General features: G+C 38.9%; 1 long non-coding RNA gene across 1 annotated transcript; it reads right to left on the reverse strand.

Moving 5' to 3' along the window:
- Positions 1 to 2,348: 2,348 nt before the first annotated feature.
- LOC108591211 (uncharacterized) lies at positions 2,349 to 19,560 on the reverse strand. The gene is made up of 3 exons (XR_001911057.3): positions 19,318 to 19,560; positions 3,807 to 4,044; positions 2,349 to 2,479 (listed from the first exon to the last, which is right to left on the reverse strand). It is a non-coding gene; the product is annotated as an uncharacterized LOC108591211 (long non-coding RNA).
- Positions 19,561 to 20,244: the final 684 nt, after the last annotated feature.

The raw sequence follows: 20,244 nt of genomic DNA on the forward strand, positions 1-20,244 counted from the left end.
CCCCCAAGCAGGTACTCTCTTCTTCCCGAAGGACCTAGAAAGAGTAAGTAGAATGAATGATGTCAACCTCTGTGAGACAACCATTTATCTCTATATTGTTGCCTTGAAGGGCACTTACCTCTGGAATAATGGTTTTAGTTTTAATAAGCCTCTATTTCTACAATTATACTAAATGATTTTTTGGAAGGAATTTTCTTATTGTGTGCTCTGTGTCTCACATGGCACCTAGTACAGTCTCACCCTTGCAAGGCAGTATCAGAGGAGGTAGAAAAATTGCCTTCACAATTAAGCATCTCTGCTAGTTTTGGGCCTTACCTGTAGCTGGCAATTTCCTTCTCTGGCTCTCTTTTCCCCATCTTTAAAATGAGATTGGAGTCTATCCCTTAGAAGTGTTCCTGACACATAGTAAATGCTTAATCCATGTGTTCTGGGTGAATGAATAATATCTATATGAAATTTTTATCAGGGCCAGCCATGGTGGCTCATGCATTTAATCCTAGCACTTTGGGAGGCCAAGGCAGGCAAATCACGAGGTCAGGAGATTGAGACCATCCTGGCTAACACAGTGAAACCCTGTCTCTACTAAAAATACAAAAAATTAGTCAGGCATGTTGGCATGTGCCTGTAGTCCCAGCTACTTGGGAGGCTAAGGCAGGAGAATTGCTTGAAATGGGGAGGCAGAGGTTGCAGTGAATCGAGATTGCACCACTGCACTCCAGTCTGGGCAACAGAGTGAGACTCTGTCTCAAAAAAAAAAATTCATCAGGCTCTAAAATTCTTTAATAAAGTAGACTTCAGGCAGAGAAATAAGTAAATGAAAGTTTTTAAATAAAATGAATTAAATGTTATTTCTAAAAATGCATTATCAGATTTCATATTTCTCCTGTCCAGAAAAATAATAAATTGAAGCAAATGAAATCCTGAGAAAAAAATATTGACTTGAGAAAAGACAGATGTGGGCATGCTTTCCTGTTGAAGTAACTTGTGATTTCTATTTAACTACAAAAACAATATGCCTTCAGGCAGACATCTTCCTAAGTTCATCATGTTGACAAAAATCCCGAGTAGAGTATACAATTCATCACATGTAGTCTGTCTTGATGAGTTTCAGCTTTTATATGCTAACTCAATGGATCTGTTGGACATTGAATAACTTTCATGGGTTCCCTATTGACTCTCAATGACAAAAATTCCTGTCAACCAAAAATACATTTACCATCAAAACACAGGAATGTTCTTCATTGTATTTTTTTTTCTGCAAACAGATCGTTTGTAAACCTAGTTTTTCTATAAAAACTTGAAAGAAATACATCTAAACATCTTGGTCTATTAAAGTAGCAGGAGAGATGGTTGAAATTGGACTATTATGCTTTCTTGTTGAATTCCCAGCAGTAATTTATGGAGCTTTGGGCAGTGTTGCTGTTTTTATCATTCCCCTAACACCAACCTCCTCTGAGAAACATTTTTTTTTCACTACCCTTAAGAAACTGTGAAGACTTTTGAAGAGATGAGAAAGCATGGACTATCTATTCTCTCTGTCTGTCTCTCTCTCTCTCTGGTCTTACTGTTCCAAGAAAACAGACCAAGCAATTTCTTTGAGACCCATAGGACATTTTTAGTTGTCCTAAACTGGATGTTATAGGCACTGATGTATTGTTGTTAGAGCCTAGAATCTAGAGCCAGAGCTGCCTGTGTTTAAATCCTGGCTCCACCCTTTGGGCAATTTTTTAAACCTTTTTGTGGCTCAATTTCCTTACCTACAGAATGGAAATAAAAGTTACTCCTGTTGTGAAGATTAAAGGAATCACTATACACTAAGGGTTTACAGTAGTACCTGGCATATAGTAAGTACTATGTAATTATTTACTATCATTAGTATATAAATAACATCTTTCCAGGTTCATTGTTCTATTGTTGGTTGAGGCTGGATGCTATTGTGGTTACAGTTTGTCAACTTCTTTCCTTTGGTCTTTTCACCATTTTCCCATTTTTAGAAACATACGTTCAAATTTGAGGAGAAACAGTAAACTCTTTAATAAAATCAGTTCATCAGGCAGAGAGAAATTTCTAGGCTATTTAGAGATGTTACTGTCTTTCTCTAGCTTTGGTGTGTTTTATGTTTTCCTTTGGGCAGCAAACTCATTTTGAAATTGTAAAAAGAGTTGTGAAGCTCTGGTCTTGCATCAGAATGATTTTGGATGCATCCAATTTGCATGCTGAAAATCATCTTTCCAGAAACACAAAGCCATGAGTTGGGGAAAATAATCATTTGTGCAATTCAGTGTCAGTAAAGAATTTCCTGCAGCAGGAATGAAAGACAAGCTTAGAGGATACATCTGACAAGAAGCTAAAAATAATCAGATTTTATTTATAATGACATTCACAATGTATTAGGCACCTCTGGGGCATCATCATGTTCTTTTCATTAGTTTCTCATGTGTTCTGCTGTCCTTCATTAAGATGTCTCCTCTCTCTGTTTCTGGAGAATTAAAGCAGAAATTTAAACTTCCAAGGCATATCAATAAGCCACCTGTTGTACAGATTCTCCATATTGTTATTGTGTAAGTGCAGATGGAGAAAAGAAGAGATGCAACATTCGAAAAAATTGGGGTGCTGCAAGTTGGGTCAAATATTTGCCTTTAAAATTTAATGTCCTAGTATACAAATTACTTGTTTGACAAATGTCCTAGATGGCTTCTTAGAATATAGCAAGTGGGGTACAGATTGCCTGGACATTTTGCTGAAGAGAACAGCTTGTCTCTCCTGCCAAAAAAGTCATGTTGGCTATGGTCAACATATTCCTAGAATATCTATTAGGAGGCAGCCCATGACCTTTGATAACGTATAGCAGAAATACTTAATGTCTCCTAAGAAATTTCGGTTTGGCATGTGTGTTTTAAAACAATGGTAAACTGAGGTTAGGAGGTGGGGCCTTTTGTAGATCAAGAGCAGGTGGCCTACTTTTTGCGACACTCCAATATTTAAAGACTATTAACACAAAGGAATCAATTTTGAAAAAAACAAAACACAAATATTGTTCCTGTGAGTCTGATGAAATGCAAAAATGTGCCTGATCTTATATACATTTATTCCTTTCTTAAATTTAGGATGGAGACAGAAAAATGGAGAAACAGTCTTACTGCTATTGGGTATAATTCTTGTAACCTTTTTACATCTCTATGATGAAATGCAGAAGGGGAGAGTAGCAAGTTTCATATTCTTAGAGAACGTTAAAAAACCTGCCTCTTTTCCTCCATTTTCACAGCTCGATCCTAATCAACTTTCCTCTGGGATCTGATAAAGTTTTTGTGTCAGCCTCCTTGCCTGGCTCTTCTACTGGAGCCAAAAAAATAATTGCTCTCTCTTAAGGATCATTTTGACCATGATATATCTGTTTATTTGAGCCCAGATTTCCTCTCAATTGCTTTTTTTCCCTTTTTTTTGGTCAGGAAGAAAACTTTCAAGCTTGTTTTTAAAAAGTTGAAAAATACAGCAAATCATGAAAAGCAAAACAAGAGAAAACATCAAAGTTACTTTCCCCATAATCCCTAAACCGTTCCTAATACTGGGGTGGATGCATATGTATGTGTATCCGTGCGTTTGACCTATTTATTGCCATAAACACTCCCAAACTTAGTGCTTTAAAACACAATTGCTTTCACTTCTCTTATGACTTTGTGGGTGGATAATTTTAACAGTTCTTGGTTGGGTGATTATTCTACTCCATGTTGTGTTGACTGAGGTCACTTGGTAGTTTTTAACTGGTAGCTAGCTGGCTCTAGAGAGTCCAAGGCAGCTTTACTCACCTGCCTAGTATCTTGACCACAATGACTCTGCTGAGCCCCTCTCCCTCACCAGATGAGCTGAAGGTCTCTCCATAGGGTTTCTCCAGTTGGTAGTTGGAATCTTTACACTCAGGCCTCAGGACTCCAAGAGTGATGAGTTTCAGGAGATAGGAAGAGGAAGCTGCCAGTGTCTTAGGGGTGAGGAAACCAGCATGATGTCACTTCTGCTGTGTTTAATTGGTCAAAGCAGTTCCAGAGTCTGTCCAAATTCCGAGAGAAGAGTGTCAAAGGATTTGTGGCCATCTTTAATCTTCCATAATTTACCCTTTGGTCAGAAATTATTTATGTTTCTCTCATATACAAACTAGTCTTGTCCTAGATCACCAAAACATCATCCCATTACATCAGGGATTGGCAGACTATGGTCTTCCACTTCTTTTCATTAAGTTTTACAGGAACACAGACATGCCTTCTAATTTATACGTTGCCTGTGGCTGCTTTCATGCTGTAACAGCAGAGTTGGATAATTGTGACAGAGGCCTTATGGCCTGCAAGTCTAAAATATTTACTATCTGGTCACCTCCTATCAGCTCAAAGTGCAGGATCCCATCTTCTAAATTAAGGCAAGGTACAGATGAGGGTCCTTAAGCACAGTTCATTGAGTACAGTTACTTTCTGTCTGAAGACCTATGAACTCAAGAGACTAACCTCCAAGATACACGTGGCAGCTCAGAAATAGGGGAAACCCAATGGACACTTCCTTTTAAAAAGAATTGGTAGGCACATAGTAGTCACTAGGCCCTAGTAATTCTAAAGTCTTGTCAAGCATGTTCGCCAGTTTCTTGATTATGGCCTTGGCCTTCTCCTTGGGAAGACTTTTCCATGGCTCGTGGCTCAGTCTTTGGGGTTTTGGTTAGGCCAAAATTTTCCTTCCTTTTCCCTGTGACCTGTGTTTAGAGCTGAGTAGTTTTCTCAGCCTGCTTCCTGCGCGAAGAAGGTTGGGATCCAGTGGTGTCTTTTCATTCTGAATGGTTTGTCTCTTTCAGCTAAAGTCAATAAAATTGTTTTATAAACTTTATAAATTTGTTAGGCATTATTTTATAATAAACTTATTTAGACAAAAGCCACACCAATATGTCTTTCTTAGGTATGTCCTTCTCTACCTTTGGCAGCTGTGGATAATACCCTGATGATTCGGAAAAGTCCAGCTGCTTAACTAAGACGGTCTATGGAGTATACCCCAGAGATTCTTAGAAATCCTACTAGGACTTAAGTATTTCTGAATGGTCTTACACCCATGCCTTGAAATCTTTAACTTGAAGTCATGCTTTACTGATGGCCCTCTGGATTTGAGCTTTGCCTTGAATATTCTGCTGGGAGAGACTGGGCATAAGGAATACTTCTTACCTTTCAAACTAAGCAAGTCCTAGCTTCTTCATATTTCCTCTAACTTCTTATGGAATACTTAATAGTTCCTTTTTAAGCCTGCCAGTCTTCTCTAGTCTGTTGTCATAGACATCTACAAGCAAGTTGTCACCTACTTTGCAGGGCAGTCTCCCCAGAGCAGCTTCCTGAATTCATTAGGCATCCTTTCCATTTTCCACATGACCATAGGTGTCAGTGTTGTCAAACTTTCCACAAGTTATCTTTTTCACCCTCTTCAAACTCCCACCACCAGCCTCCCTAGGCCCTTTGAGCTTCTTCTTCTTGCCCAGTCCCAGAACCAGTGGCTCATATTTTAGATTTTTTGTTTGGGCATCATTCCTTTTCCAGGTACTGAATTCTTACATATTTATTGCATAATTACTGACATCATTCTCTTTTACCTTTCCTCTCCTATAACTTGATATATTCTCAATATTGTACACACACCAAATTAAATTACTCTGTCTCATTCTTTCTCCAGGTCTTTTGTAACAGTGACTGTGTTCGGAATATTCTGACAGAGTTGAGATTTGTGTGTCAAGGAATCCCTAAGTCAAATATAATTGTTTTCACCTATATTATTTCCTAGGATTGCTTTCCTCAATCTCTTTCAATGCTGCAAGTTGGCAGGAAAAAAATTTGAAAGAGAAAAACAGAAGGAAATTAAATATAAGGACAGGAGAAAGGTCATAGGCAGCTACCCCTGTATCTTTGGTGTAGTTTAGTTTATGAGTTTAGATAGTAATTTCAGAAGTGCTTGGTAGTTAAGTGTGTCATGATAAATGGCCATAACATGGACTCTGGCCCTTTTTCCCTTTTATTGGTTCACCATTCCTGAATTCTCTACACATCTTCAACCTAATAGATGAGCAAAGCTGAGAGATTGGCAGGTGAGTGTGGGCTGTGTATACAAACAAGTAGTTGCTTCTGGGTTGCAAATACTGTTTTGTGTCAACTGGCTTTTGGTTAACTGTCTTAAATCACTACCACTATTTTCTTAGACCTGTTAGGGTAGTGATTCTTGGAGAGGTAGTGGAGTGGAAATGGTAGAGAGGAAGGAAATGGAGGAAAAGAAGTATATATTCAGAAAAAAAAATCGCCTGGACAGCTTATTCAATATATACATACCTGGACTTCCCAAAAGGAATCACTAGAGAGGCGGTGGTTGTTTTTTCCAAGGGCTCTTCGTAGCCTATAGTATCTTCTTTAAAAATTGGGCTTGTAGTTCTATTTTATCAAACAATTCTGCTTTCTTTACAATTTTTTCAGCTCATGGTTGGGTGCCGGATTCATGGTCAGAACTTTGTAGTACAGAGCTCTGAATAAGTCACTTCTACCTCTTTGAGGGCCTCATTTAGCACCCATCCTTCCTATTTTACAGAGGAGTTTCAAATACTATAATGGATGTGAAGTACCTTCAACTCTAAAGCACCCTGAGCCTCATTTTGAAGAGCCCTTGAAAGGCTTTCCTGTGGAAGAAGCATTATCCATGTTGGCTGTGGTCCCATGGGCAGAACAATTTAAAATGAAACTAAATCAGCTTCACTTTCCACTGCACACTCCAAGTGCGGGCAGCCAGCTACTCTGCATTTGCGAGGCATTAAAACATCAAGAAAGACTTCCAAGGGAGTATTCAAAATCCAGTCAGGCAACCATTAGCAACTCTTCCTCCTCAAAGGAATAGAAGGGTTCACCTGGAGTCCTGAAGATGATTTTTCTTGGAGAGGTCCCTTAGGGTATTTGGACTCTTCCCAGTTACGTATGGTAGGAGAAAAGGGGATGCTTTGTTTTTCTTTTCAAGTTGAGGGAAAGAGGTTTTAGTGGACTGAACCACTGTTGAGAGGTAGACATGCTTTTCTTAAAGTTGCTGTCTGACTTATTCAAAAATATATCTACATAGCTGGAGACTACAGTTACCTGGCTGTGGCTGTGGTGAGAAAAGAGGTAGTTACAGTGGCGCCGACCTGCTTAGAAATTGGGCCTTAATGCCATTTCACCAGACCATGAATTGCTCCTTTAGAGTTGGTCTAGCTAAAGATGCGTGGTTATTTTCTCTGAGCTGGATAAGGTCACACAGGAGGAGTTGTCTTGGATCTTGCTCCGGAGTGTCACAGAAGATGGAAACTGGGATGTCAAGAGAAGTACCAGCAAGAAATCTGACAATGGTGTGATGTCAAGGGGCTCCCAAGGAATCCACAAAGTGGTTTTTGAGAGAAAGTCCAACTTTAAATTTCTGCCAAGATCAGACAGCATCAAAATTATATTGCCATGACAGTACCGATGAAAATGAGATCTTTCTTGACCTTTGTCTCCTCTCTTTCTCCATCCTTAACGTGGAGGCAGCAGAGGTAGCCTAGTGAGTGACTGGGAGGAAAGTGCCAGGCGGGGAAGAAGAGAGAGGTATGTATGATCATGAGTATAAAGAGAAAAGTCATGGGGACTTTCCAAGTGTTTATAGGGGCATGAAAACAAAAGAACCAGCTCCTCAGAGCAAGCTTTAATAGCAGTGACAGTAAATACGTTTATTTTCTGTTGCACCTTGGGAGTCTTAACTTGCTCAATGCAATGATTTCACAGATGCTTGTGTTAGAACCTGGTGGTGGAAGATGCAGGCTTATTTCTAAGAAAACATTTGTAACTATGAAAGCTGCTCAAAAAAAGTTTTTTAGTAGAAGATCTTTGTTTGACTTAATTACAAAAGTTGTGATAGCTACAAAATTAGGACTCAAAAATATGCTATATAATGTTTGTTCACTGTCAGTGCTTATCAGTTCTTTTCTTCCCCCCTCACCTTATTTTACAAGTTACTTTTGGCTGAAGCTAATACAAATTGCCATATTATTCCACACTATTTCCTGGTCTTACCTGTACAGATAACATATTGATTTAGCTACTAAGGTGTTTTATTAGCTTTCAGAAATGTAGGCAAAAGTTGGAAGCTATATCTCATTTCAGAAGACCTACTGACTTATTGAGGGAGAGATAACATCCACATATAATGAGGAAAGAAACTTTTCTCATGCTATGGACCATATTTTAATTCCAAGAGCTTGTCTGATTAATTCTCACCTAAAATACGTGGGCAGTAGATGTGAAGATATGAAAGACATCTAATTTGGCACAACTGCCCAGAATGAGTGTCAAGGTAACAGTATAACTGCTCATAAGAACCAGAAACTGATAACAAATTATTTGGGAAATACTTTTCAGAAACTGGAGAAGTCTCTTATTTTGAAAAGTTCTTCTCTATGCTATTTTCAGGCTTTGAAAAATGCAAAAGGTTTTCTAGCTGAACTTAGCTGACTACTTGTAAAAAAGTCAAATAGTAGAAAAGGAGATGTAGAATTCTTTTTCTTTCTTTCTTTCTTCTTCTTTTTTTTTTTGACTATTCTGAGTTTTATGGGAATGGCTTGGGAGCTTTTCGTTTACACCCAGGCTTTCTTCATCAAAATGAGCACAAGTTTGATCTATTAGCTAACTTTATAGTCTTTTACTTAAAAAAATCTCCAGTCTAGTAGATGCATTTTTAGGGCATATGGCCAGCCACAACCCCCTTTTCCTTAGAGCTGCACTGTCACTACCCACCCTCATGGGCAGGCCAAACACAATGCACACAACTCTTTCTCTTGGGCCATAGCAGATCAGACTAGAGGTAAACTTCTGAGTATGGTGGGTCAATTTAGTCTTTTTTCCAGGAACGTGGAATTGAGATTTAAAAATGCTAGTTGATTTATTCAGTTGTCTTAATTGAGTAACATGAATTTCTGAAGAGAGGAAGGAATTTGCACCGTGCTGGCCATTTTGAGTCACGTTGGCTTCAAAGAAAGATAAATATGAAGCCAACACACAGGGTATATACCCAAAGGAATAGAAATCATTCTACTATAAAAACACATGCTCAGAGATGAAGTGAGGAGACCACAGAGATGGACAGAATGAGAGCAAGAGTGTGAAAGAGAGACTAGAAGAGCAGTTGTCTTGGTTTTGGCTGGGTTTCCTCTGATGTTCCTAGTCTTTGCTAATGCCACTGATAGGCCTTTGATTCCATGGCGTACATCAAGGCCCCCATAACATGTTGTCCCTTTTACTTGTTATTTGTCCTTTTTGGATTAAGTGGGTTTTATTATTTGCAATCAAAAAACAAAGTTACTAGAATATTCACCCAATTGCAAAAGTAAATTTTGACAGTTCACACACTCTTTGACTTCCATTGCTAGTGACTGATCACTTAGAAGGCTTCTTCTAATGCCAACTCAGTAATCTCAAAGAGCATACTATTTATATCCCCAAATTTTCATGGTTGTTTGCACCTGTGTCTTAAAGTCTCTGAGAAGCGCACTCAACTTTTTATCTATCATTGCAGGAAAACAGACCTTAAGAATACATCATCAGCCAATATTTATGTTCTTCACTGGAACTAGGGCTTCTCTATGCTATGTCTTCTCCTACTTATCACCACTACAGTCATAAAGACCAAGATTCAAACCCTCCAGACTTTTCTCAAATGATGAAATTGTGCTAATGTTAAAAATCAATGTGGACACCACACCTTCCTCTCGAAACTTCTTATTTTCTCCTGTTGCAATTTATAATGTGGCCTTTAATTTAATTTTTGTAATTTTTTTTTTGAGACGGAGTTTCGCTCTTGTTACCCAGGCTGGAGTGCAATGGTGTGATCTCGGCTCACCGCAACCTCCGCCTCCTGGGTTCAGGCAATTCTCCTGCCTCAGCCTCCTGAGTAGCTGGGATTACAGGCACGCGCCACCATGCCCAGCTAATTTTTTGTTTTTTTTTTTTTTTAGTAGAGACGGGGTTTCACCATGTTGACCAAGATGGTCTTGATCTCTTGACCTCGTAATCCACCTGTCTCAGCCTCCCAAAGTGCTGGGGTTACAGGCTTGAGCCACCGCACTCAGCCAATTTTTATAATTTTTTAAAATTAAATTTTCAGTTCCAGGATACATGTGTGGGATGTGCAGGTTTGTTACATAGGTAAACATGTGCCATGGTGGTTTGCAATTACTAAAATGTCAAAAAAACAACAGATGCTGGCAAAGGTGTGCAGCAAGGGAATGCTTATACACTATTGGTGAGCTGCAAATTAGTTCAATGACTGTGGAAAGCACTTTGGCAATTTCTTAAAGAACTTAAAACAGAGCTACTAATTGACCCAGCAATCCCATTATTGAGTATATAGCCAAAGAAAAATAAATTGTTCTACCAAAAAGACACATGCACTTGTATGTTAATCACAGCACTATCTGTGATAGCAAAGACATGCAAACAACCTAAATGCCCATAAAAGACTGGATAAAGAAAATGTGGTGCATATATACCATGGAATACTACACAGCCATAAAGAAGAATAAAATCATGCCCTTTGTTGCAACATGGATGAAGCTGGAGGCCATTATTCTGAAGTGAATCAATGCAGGAAAGGAAAACCAAACACCTCATGTTCTCAGTTATAAGTGGAAGCTAAACCCTCATGAACATAAAGACAGCAACAATAGACACTGGGACTACTAGAGGGAGGACGGGATATATGTGTTATAAAACTAACTATTGGGTACTATGCTCAGTACCTGGGTGATGGGATCAATTGTATCCCAAATCTCAGTGTCATGCAAAATACCCAGGTAGCAAACCTGCACACGTACCCCATGAATATAAAATACGTTGAAGTTATTAAATAAATAAATATATTTTTAAAACTTTCATGTTTGTTTGTCTCTGAAAGCAATCTTATTAATCACCTTAACCAGATTTGTGTTTAAATTTACCCTACATGAGAGATTTTTTCCATCTTTTCCTTGAATTTCTATCAGCTTTCATTCATTCGACCAGTTATTATTGCTCTTTCATTGTGTTTTAAGCCGTGTACAAGACTCTGGCTATACAGTGGTGAACAATAACAATGAAAAAGTCTTGGTATTGCTCTTATTGGGAGAAATGGATATTAAGTATATAAATGAGCATAATAATAATTAGCATTGGTGAAAGGAGCTCTGAAAGAAACAAAGTGAAATGTGGAAGGCAACAGAGAAAACACAGTGGTTGAGGAGTCAGGGAAGGCTTCTTAGCAGAGGTGAAATTTTGTCCATGATGGAAGGGCTGAGGAAAAAAGCCAGAGGAGACAGCCTCCAGACAGGGAAGTGAGGGTTTTGAGATCTTTAGGATTTGAATCAAGTGTGGAGGGCAGTGAACTTTATCTATATGAAAAACTTGAGCTGGAAAAATCTTTGGCATGTTGGAATATTTTAAGGGAAGCCAATGTGGAATCCATTTATTACAAATATTTTACAGTATCCCTGTTACTATCCTGAAATGAAATTCACATGTACTTAAACACATAATTTCAAAAAGAATCAATATAATGCCTTAACTGGAATACAAAAAAATAAAGTCAATAAATATATTGCAAGTTAATAAAAGTTTTAATGTGTGAATTCTTGGCCACAAATATTCTAGAAGGTATAATGAAGTTGTCAGATGTTTGTAATCCAAGCATCAAATCATTATGAAGGAAACACAGCATAGATTGATTCAGTTATGTTGGTTGGTAAGTCATATTTCATGAGTTAGATTGCTATCGGTGACATGATATTCCTACGTGAGGAACACTGTTTGGTAAATTTCTGAATAAAATGAAATACCACTTCCCTTCATTAACACAGAACCCATTTATGTTAAAACCCTGCAAAAATTATTATTAAATATAAAATTTAATATAATTTTAATTTATTATATTAATATTTTATATTTAATATTGTTAAATATAAAAATATAATCAGGTTCTGGTAATACATTTAGAAGAGATGTTTTAACTTACATGAATGTTTAGTAGGATATTCTAAAGTTGTGTGGAATGAAGAAAGTTTCGTCACCATGCCAGCTCTACCCATTAAATGTTAACAGTGACCTCCAGTCACTCTGATAAGCAAAAATGTATTTACCAGGGAATGTGCTGCATCCTTACGAGCCACTGGAGTTGAGCCTTTTGACTAATTGGAAGAGATATGCAAGAGAAGGCTGGAGAATGGGCAGAGCTGGGTCATCCAGAAAGTCTACAACCCAGTAGGTAGGTCAAAGAGTTGCAGGCTCCTCCTTCAAAGTCTTGTGGGTCTTTGCATAAACTTTTGACTTTTCAGGCTTTTGGCTTTGTTTGTTTTATGACTATTTCTTATAAATAACATATGTTTTTTCTGAGTTATTTTTAGATTCATTTGAAGAGACATTATCAACCCTTTGGGTTTCTAGGTTGCAAGTCACTGCTTTTTATACACAAACCAGAGCAATGTCAATAAACAGGCTGCTCAAAATGTATTTGATAAGCAAACACAAATCAACTACTTCCTTTCCTTTTCTTCAATCTTTTAGAAGTTACACATCTTGATTTTATTTTATATGTGGTTATTTGTAAACTTTCCAAACCATTCATTAATGTTTTCTGTAATTATCAAAATCAAGAGTGAAATAGTTTATTTTGAAATCTTTTTATTCAAGAGGGCTTGTATTCTTCCCTTATTACTTGTCTTTGTTAATCAAATCTCGGAGTTTGGATCTATTTTATAACTAAGACTTTGTTTCATTAAGAAACCTTTCTTTCTGACATTTACCTTTAGTTTTATAACTAGATTTGCAATTATTTGGATATCTGATTTTAATTGGTCTCCATGTTCACTGCCTATTGTTTTATGCTGACTTTTCTGTTCCTGAGTGTTAATTATATCTCTTCTTCTGTTTGTCTTCAAATAATTTTTTGCAAGAGGGATACAAAGGTGGTGTCTTTCCAGAGACGTCCTATTTGATCACCTTCAGTAAGAGGCCACTTGGATAAGTATTGAATTCTTGGGTCACAACCCTTGAATAATTAGCTCCTGAATAACTGAGAGTTGATTTGAATAACATAGCATTTTAAAGAACACTGTTTCCAATAACACTCTTATTTACACTGTTTTGAAATGTAATTTTTTCAAAATAGATTTTTGTTTCAGCTTCTATATGTGGAGCAACTTCTTTATTGCTAGACATGAGATGCCCTATCCCACCTCTGTCTTAGAAGATCAGATACAACAGAGACATTAGAGGGTTTGGCAGTCATTCATTCTTTCATTTATTCAACTAAGAATACAAACGTGTATGATTTACCTAAATTTTATTGAGCAGTTACAGTTTTGGCTTATAAACACCATTCATAAGAAGAGGAGGTTATGATCCCTGACATTTGAGGAATTTACTCTCTGGTTAGAGACAAAAAATCTATAAAAATAACTGGGGAGCCAGTGATAAGGCCGGGTACATATAAGGCATGTCTGTAAAGCAATGAGATAGAGGTTGCATGCCAGAAGTAAAAAACTAATAATATCTACACACTCTTAATATACATACAAGACATAAAAGTACTTATTTATTTAATTTTGCATGTACTGTTTGCCCATCTCTGCTTGGGATATTGAATACCTATCCAAAAGTGATTAAAATTGAGTAAGGAACTCAGTTTACAGAACAGTGAGGAAGAGAATCAGTAATAAGAAAATGCATCTGGAGTAAAACTGGGCAGTAAAGACTTTCTGGAGGAGGCATATCTTTATGCTATCTCAGTGTGTTACTTGAGTAGATATATAGTTAAACAGTAAGGATGTAAAACCTCAGGCTGAAGGTAAAATGCCATTATATTTATGATTTTTTTTTCTTTTGTTGAGTACAGGGGACTTTATTGATGGTACATGACAAGGTGGGGCTCCCTAGGCTTCTCCCATTCTTCAGGGGGCAGGGTGTAGAAACTGCATTGAAGGGAGAGTCTCAGCATGGTCAGGAACAAAGTGTGACAGAGGACTGAGGGCCTCTATCTTCCTGTTGTGTTCTCACTGGGGCGGGTGGTCTAGGGGGCTCTTTCTCCTTGGAGGCAATGTGTCCCATAAACTCTACCACCCTGTTGCTCTAGCCAAATTCGTTGTCATACCAGAGTATAAGCTTCACAGAGTGGTCATTGAGGGCAGTGCCAGCCCCAGCATCAAAGGTGGAAGGGTTGGTGTCACTGTTAAAGTCGGTGGAGACAACTTGGTGCTCAGTGTAGCCCACGATGCTCTTGACGGGGCCCTTCAATGCTCCTTCATTACCTTCTTGATGTTACCCTATTTGGCAGCTTTCTTCAGATGGCAGGTCAGGGCCACAACCAACATGTTGACAGGGGGACACAGAAGGCCATGCCAGTGAGCTTCTCATTTAATGTAGGGATGATCTTGCCGAGGGAGCACTGGTTAATTGCAGGGATGATGTTCGGTAGAGCTCCACAGCTGTCATGCCAGTTTCCAGGAGGGGCTGTCTTCATCTTCTGAGTGACAGTAATGCCATGGATTGTGGTCATGAATCCCTCCATGATGCCAAAGTTGTCATGGATTATCTTGGCTGGGGGTGCTAAGCAGTTGCTGGAACAGGAAGCCCTGCTGATAATTGTGAGGTTTTTGTTTTTCTCATGATTCACACCCATTACAAACATGGAGGCATCAGCAAAATGGGCAGAAATCATGATCCTTCTAAGTGAGCCCCAGTCTTCTTCAAGGTAGTGAAGATGCTCGTGGATTCCACAGTATAATCAGCTCTGGCACCTCCCTGTTTGATTTGGATGGGATCTTGCTCCTGGAAGATGGTAATGGGATTGCCATTGATGACAAACTTCCCATTTTCAGCTTTGATGGTGCGTGGAACTTGCCATGGATGGAATCACACTGGAAAATGTGGACCATGTAGGTGAAGTGAATGAAGAGGTCATTGAAGGTAACAATATTCACTTCGCCAGAGTTAAAAGTAGTTCTAGTGACCAGGCACCCAATAAGGACAAATCTATTTACTCTGGCCTTCATTTCAACCATGGTGTCTCAGGGACATGGCTGGCACTGCATAAGATGTGGCTGTCTGTAGAATGGGAGGAGCACAAAACCTGTATTTATGATTGATATATAATCGCATCAACACAGAAGAACTGTTGGTGCTGAGCATGCATCTTGCATATTTGGCATCCAAAACTATTGCTTGATCTGATTTTCTTTCAATCTAGAACTTTTTTTGGTAATATTAATATTTGGAGAATTTCTGCTCAGCTCCTCTTCAGAGAATAGAACACAGAGATGGTAGAATTGGTAAACTAAACTATTATGGATGAATCTAAAATGTTTTGTAATGATTGATTTTGTGTCACAGGGTGCCCAGATATTTGTTTAAACATTTTTTCTGTGTGTGTTTGTGAGCGTATTTCTGGTTAAGATTAACTTTTGAATTTGTAAACCGAGGATAGCAGATTGCCCTGCACAATGTCCCCAGACCTCATCTGATCAGTTGAAGACTGAATAAAAAGAGAAGGCTGAGTGAGGAAGAATTCACTCTCTCTGCTTGACTTCCTTTCAGTTGGGACATCAGTCTCTTCCTGCCTTTGGACTTGAACTGAGACCAAAACTTATACCATCAGCTCTCTTGCTTCTTGGGCCTTCAAACTTGGACTGGAGCTATACCACCACCTCTCCGAGCTTGCTGACTCTCTTAGCTTGCCTATCTTGGGGCTTGTCAGCCCTTATATTGCATCAGCCAATTCCTTATAGTAAATATATCTCTCTCTACACACATACATGCGTGCGTATGCACACCACACACACACACACACACACACACACACACACACACACGGTTCTATTCTCTAGAGAACCTTAATACACATTTTGGTATGGAGTCTAGAGGAACAGAATCTTAAGAATGAGCTTTCTGAATTGGTTCTGGGGTTTCTGGAATTGGCTCTCTATTGTAATTGGATTTAGAGATGCTCATAACTCTATTTCCAGTAGTGAAGACAGCACTGATAGTACATATTGTGCTCTGGTAATAGTGATGTACAGAATAGCACCATTTGATACTCTTAACCACTTATAGGAAGTAAAGATTGGAATGACTGTTTATATGATACTTTGTAACACTTTTGGCAAACTAATGAGTATAACGAGATTGGTTGGTTGCTCCTATTGTCACTAGACAAAGTGGGAACAGAAAAGGATGAGCTCAGGGATTTGAATATGATTAAGATCAGTGTCCCAGAGGCTGATGGGTGGATCATAGGCATCCCTTAGCCTATTTACATGAAAGGGTGCTTGTACCAGGTGTTAACAGACTGGGTGAGTAATTTGAGGGACTTGCTCCAATACTGGGAAAAATGAAAACATGTGACCATCTTGGAAAGTGTTTAAGAGCAGGGACAAGCTTTGTTCAATTTTGAAAAAATTGCATATCCATGGGCTTGGGTACCTTTTTACTGGTGTGCATTCAATAAAGGCTGGTTAAACTGGCCCACATTCTTGATGATGGGGCATTTCCCTTCCTGTTGAGGATTTTCAGTAGCAACAGAATTGTGTAGTAGCTGAAGAATGAGTGCTGAGGTGCAATATTCTGTCAAACTAATAAGGAAAGTTTATTGATATAAATTTGCCTTACTCCAGAATAAGTATTTTTTGGCTGGCACTGTTTTTTTATTTTATAGCTGGCTTGACTACTGGCAAGAAACTCAGGGCATATAAATTCTAACTTGGTTTTAACTGTAGGAAATTACATGGCATCTCTTGGCCTTCAGTTTAAGTAGGATAATCATATTAACCAAATCATTATGCTGTTATAAAATATATTTTAATAACAATATCCCCATACCAAAGAATCCCTTTGGTGATGAATAAAAAGTTGGTATAATGAGGTGGTAATTTCCAGCTCAGTAGGAGGGAGAGAACTACAATGGGAAGTACTGAGGTTCTTTAACCCCATCAGGAAACAATTGCAATAATCATAATAACAATAATAATAGCAACAAACCCAATAGTACTTGCCATTTATATTATGTTAGAGCCAGAAATTCTATAAGAAAGAGGCGGCACCCTGATTAGAATGAGGTAGCGAGGCCGGGAGTCACCTTGAGGTTAGATTGGTATAGCACTTTACCTTCCACTGAGATGACTACAGTTAGGATCAAAAGAATGGGGATGGGCTGGGCCCGGTGGCTCGTGCCTGGCCAACATGGTGAAAACCCGTCTCTACTAAAAATATAAAAAATTAGCCGGGTATGGTCGCGGGCACCTGTAATCCCAGCTACTCAGGAGGCAGAGGCAAGAGTATCAGTTGATTCCGGGAAGTGGAGGTTGCAGTGAGCCAAGATTGAGTGAGCACTCCAGCCTGGGCAACAAGAGCAAGACTCAGTCTCAGAAAAAAAAAAAAAGGGGGTGGGGATGGGGCCAGGTAAGTGGAGGTGAGGAATCAGGGTGCGGGCGGCACATATCAAGCTGCCTCAGTCTTGTGGGCTGAATTTTTCTAAGCCAAGCAGGCACCTCACTACCAAATGAAAGACCCAGTGATGGTTTTTTTGTTGTTGTTGTTACACACATCCTCACTGAGCAGTGATGGTTTTAAATGCATTCAATCCAAGCCTGTGCCTTTGACAGTCAGTTTTCTCGAAGAATTTATCCCTGCTGGGCGCAGTGGCACATGCCTGTAGTCCCAGCTACTTGGGAGGCTGAGGTCGGAGGATCGCTTCAGTTGAGGAGTTCTGGGCTGTAGTGCTAGTGCTCTATGCTGATTGGGTGTCCACACTAAGTTTGACATCAATATGGTGACCTCCCGGGAGCAGGGGACCACCAGGTTGCCTAAGGAGGGGTGAACCAGCCCATGTCGGAAACAGAGCAGGTCAGAAACTCCCGTGCTGATCAGTAGTGGGATTGTGCCTTTGAATAGCCACTGCACTCCAGTCTGGGCAACATAGCAAGACCCCATATCTTTAAAAAAAAAAAAAAGAATTTATCCCTAATATTGACAGGATAATATTATCTACTAGCACATGAACTCATGAGAACTTTCATAGCTGTAATTAAATATGCATAAAAGGCATGTAACACTTTCAACTCAAGTCACATGCTGGTCTGTTTTATCAACTATTTTCAGAGGTTCTCCTGATTGGTGATTAAAAGTAGATTAACAATTTGAATTTCTTTCTTCAGGGTTATCATTTCGATTCTTCAGCAGAGTACTTGAACCATGCCTTGAGACACACTTCAAGTTGCTGTATCCAGTTTTAAACTCCAGATTGAGCTTTACACATTAAACGTGCACATTTGTTTTCCAATTTTTGAGTTTTGCCAGGGGCTCCCTCTCTAATTAATCATCCCTCAGGTTTAGAAAACTTCTGCTCAACACTTTATGATTTGTTAAAAGAAAGACAGAAGGTTTTAGTTTGAAAAAAGCCTTATCTGATAAACATCACATGATCAGGATTTTGACATTTAAGTACATTTTCTTTTTAAATCCAGTGGCTTTCCCAAAAGAGAAAGATGGAGTGTTTGCATACATCCACTATCCACCAACATAAGCAGAAAGAAAGCTTGATACAGTAAAGGAAAGAAATGGCTATTTAATAGTTCTTTTATTTTCCATTCAGATCACATACACATTAACCAAACTAGGCCTCACAGCACGGAATCCGATATCATAACAATGTTTTCAGGAAGCAATAATTGAATACTCCTCATTAAAAAGATTCATAAAAGAATCCTATTAAAACCAATACAAATAATAAACCTTGAAAATGCTGCTTTAAATTCCAAGAGGATGGCAAAGATCTGTGACAGTAACAGTCTTCCCGTTCATAGAGTGATTTTGAAAATCCTGTGGGCTGATTGTTTGCAAGACAAGCAGGTGCCTCACTACTGGATGAAAGACCCAGGGACTATTTTAAATGCGTTCTAACCAAGCCTGTTCCTTTCACAGTCAGTTTTCTCCAAGAATTTATCCTTAATCCTGACAGGATACCCAACCGAAAGGCTAATTATTTTTAATCACTTAATTAATAGGTAATTCCTACAAAGAGCCCAACACCTGAACCCACCAAGTCCTCTTTGCATGGGCAAATCCAGCTAGTTAGATGCACTAATTTCACAAAATGGAAATTTGGACAAACTGTATGTTACTGCAAATAATGGTAAATGTATGCAATTCAAAAATAGTAATAAAAAAGTTATTTTTTGTTCCCTTTTTAATCACCGAGACGGCTGTGGAAGGCCCCAAATGCACAGGGCATATGGCTTACCTCGCCACCCCAGATGGTGCTGCTGGCCTGGCCTCCCTGGCGTCCACCCTGTCAGTCTTTCTTTGTTCCCTTGGCCCTCACCCCGTCTCCTCAGCCTTCCAGCTGCATTGCTGTCGTATGCTGCTCTTTCTCAACAATCTCTTATTTTCTGTTTTGTCTCAAGATGTTTTCTTCTTCTCAGGGGTTTTCCAAGCTTCTTCCACACTCAGGTGCTCAGACCTGTTTATGGTCTGGCTTCTGAATGAGATCAAAGTGCATACGGACAGGCAGTTATGTATTAGCCAAGGATTGCTAATGCATTTCTTGATTGTAAATCTCAGAGAAACAAGATGAAAGATCTTGGATTTTTATGCACTCTGGTTCAGTGGTTTCTCAGGGTTTCTGATCTGAAAAGAATAAGGCATGCCTTTTAGCTAAGCACTTTCTGTTTTGTGTTTCTTATAAAGCCGTGTAGTGGCTGTTGTTGACAACACAGTAGTCATTTAATAAACCCTGAATGTCTGTAGCATTTCCTCTCATACATTTCAGTGAGTGCTCTTCCTTTCTGTGTTTATTTTTTATTTTTTTCCATGCACTATTTCTTGTACCCTCTTATTACTCTTCAGCCTTTGGATTCTAGATCAGTGGTTCTCAAACTTTGCTTCATCAAAACACCTGAAGTACTTGTACAACATAGATTGCTGGATCTTATGCCCCGGTTTTCTGATTTGGTAGGTCCAGGTGGCCAGGGAATTTGCATTTCTAACATATTCTCAGGTGATCCTGCTGCTGGTGGTCCAGGAACAGCACTTTGGGAACTGCTGCTCTGCAGAGAACAGAAACTAGAGGTTAAGTGTTTTAGCTTGAGGGTCATTTGTAATCTCTGCTTTGCTACCTTTCTAGATGGGTAGTCTCTCAGCGGATAAAGCTCCCCCAAGTTCAGTTTCT

Source organism: Callithrix jacchus, chromosome 4 (genome assembly GCF_049354715.1).
Source record: "Callithrix jacchus isolate 240 chromosome 4, calJac240_pri, whole genome shotgun sequence".
Taxonomy (NCBI): Eukaryota; Metazoa; Chordata; class Mammalia; order Primates; family Cebidae; genus Callithrix; species Callithrix jacchus.